The 2,333-nt window shown below is 43.3% G+C and overlaps 1 pseudogene; it reads right to left on the bottom strand.

Moving 5' to 3' along the window:
• Positions 1 to 747: 747 nt before the first annotated feature.
• Positions 748 to 1,468, bottom strand: LOC118532722 (serine/threonine-protein phosphatase 2A catalytic subunit beta isoform pseudogene; annotated as a pseudogene).
• Positions 1,469 to 2,333: the final 865 nt, after the last annotated feature.

Below are 2,333 nucleotides of genomic sequence, written 5' to 3'. Positions count from 1 at the left end.
GTTTTCATTTTTTTGGTAAATACCTAGAAGTAGAATTCCTGGTTCATATTGTAGTTCTATTTTTAATTTTTTGAGGAAACTCTATACTGTTTTCTATTGTGGCTGCATCAATTTACAATCCCACCAACAGTGCACAAGGGTTTCCTTTTCTCCACATCCTCACCGACATTCGTTACTTGTTTTGAAACATACCGCAGTGCTCTTGCACAGTAATGTTGTCTTACAGGAGGGGCAAAAACAGTTCTGTTGAAGACAATTCACCAGTTTCTGACTTTCTGAAAACAAGATGATTTCAAAACTCACAAGTAGAGGGGAGGCCTTGGTACTTACTTTTTAAAAATGTCCATTAAGCTCCACTGATTGTTTGCTGCTATCCTTATCTACAGCCATGCTGAGTAACGCAATAGCTAAATGGAAGGTAAACTGTATTCAAGAGATGTTAACGTTTACATCTTATTATCTGCAGTCTCTCAGAGAAAGCAAAAGTAACTACAAACAGCACTATGCCAGAAACTGGTTTCTTCACCGGCAATATCGCTTTGGCGTACAACAAACCAGTGGTTTCTCAAGTGGTCACGGCTGTTGACAAAAGGCTTTGTGTTTTTATGTGGCACATTAATGGTCCATCTGAAAACAAGTGTTTTGAATGTTAACTGTTCTCTGACAATCTGGAGTTACTGTTGCTCTTCCCATTTCCATTAGGTCAATATAAGGTTTGTGGTAACACTGTACAAGTTTAAAATTTCATTACAGGAAGTGGTCTGGGGTACTATGAGTAATATTTGGCTCGCCTCTGCTGGGTGCTGGGTCACACTGCAAGAAAGCATTTTAGAGTATCCTCAAGTTCCGTGATTTCAGCTTGAATACCACAATGATAACAATAGTTAAGAGCAGTGAAAATCGTTACTACGTTCTGGTCATGGCACCAGTTACATCCGTCCATCACCAGCTGGAGAGCTCTGGATACCAGTGTGAGGCCCTTGGCATGATTAAATGTTTCAGAAATGTCTTGCCCAAAGGTGTAACGAGCTCCTCGAGGAGACACACCCCAACCACCCTGATCGTCTGGATCTGACACAGCAAGTCAGACATTGGACCCTGATGAGGAACTTCCAGGCTCTCAAGCCCTCTGATGTGATCCAGTGTAGCTATGGATGGTGAGAGGCCACCGTGGAGACAGACTAGCTGCCCGTCCACCAAGGCAGTGAGAGGAAGACAGTCAAAAAGATCTGTAAAATATTTCCAAACATTCGCATCTCCATATTTTGCTAAACATTCATCATAGAGACCATATACTTGTGTCATCTGTCTACTCTCATGATTTCCTTGGAGAATGGTGATGTGTGCAAACCAGAAGAGCTACGAGCAGAATAAGTGTTTCAACTGAATAATATCACCTGTCAACATACTCTCCCGTAAACAAGTAGTTTGTATCTAGTGATTTGCCACCAATTCTAGACAGTTCCATGAGATCATGAAATTGTCCCTGTACATCTCCACAGACGGTGACTGGCCATCGAGCTTCTTGTACGTAGCATTCTTTTGACAGGGTGTCTTTAGCCTTCTGGCAGAGGCTCTTGACCTGGGACTCTGACGGCTGCTGGTGCTCTTCAGCCATTCGGTGCACGGGTCCAGCTCCTTGGTGAACACCTCGCTCATGATGCCACCCGCCCAACTGGTTGAGGCTGTGTGTTACTCCCCCAGCGTCACGTGCACCGCGGGCCACACACACACGCGGGGACCGGTTCCCCGGGAACGCGTGGGGCTACTGGCAGATGCTCTCTCTGCACCAGTGCCAACCCACGGGCTCTCCCTGGAAGTACCGGGCCACCCCCTGCTGCCCTCCTCTGCTCCTTGTCTTTTGGATATTAGCATGCTAACAGGTATGAGGTGATCTGTCCTTGTGGTTTTTCATTTGCATTTTTCTGATGCTTAGTAATGTTAAGTACCTTTTCATGTGCCTATTGGCCATCTGTCTGCATCTTTGGAAAAATGTCTAGTCAGGTCCTCGGCCCATTTTTTAATTGGATTGTTTTGTTGATACTGAATCTTAGGAGTTCTTTATATTTTGGATATTAGCCTCTAATCACATACATGACTTACAAATATCTTAGCCGGTTCAGTAGGTTGCCTTCTCATTTCGTTGATGTTTTCCTTCACTAGGCAAACTTTTTTTTTTTTTTTTAGTTGGATGTAGTCCCATTTGTTTATTTTGTTTTGGATATTAGCCTCTAATCACATACATGACTTACAAATATCTTAGCCGGTTCAGTAGGTTGCCTTCTCATTTCGTTGATGTTTTCCTTCACTAGGCAAACTTTTTTTTTTTTTTT

The sequence above is a fragment of the Halichoerus grypus genome, chromosome 12 (genome assembly GCF_964656455.1).
Source record: "Halichoerus grypus chromosome 12, mHalGry1.hap1.1, whole genome shotgun sequence".
Classification (NCBI taxonomy): Eukaryota; Metazoa; Chordata; class Mammalia; order Carnivora; family Phocidae; genus Halichoerus; species Halichoerus grypus.
This window is presented reverse-complemented; position numbering and strand designations above follow the sequence as displayed.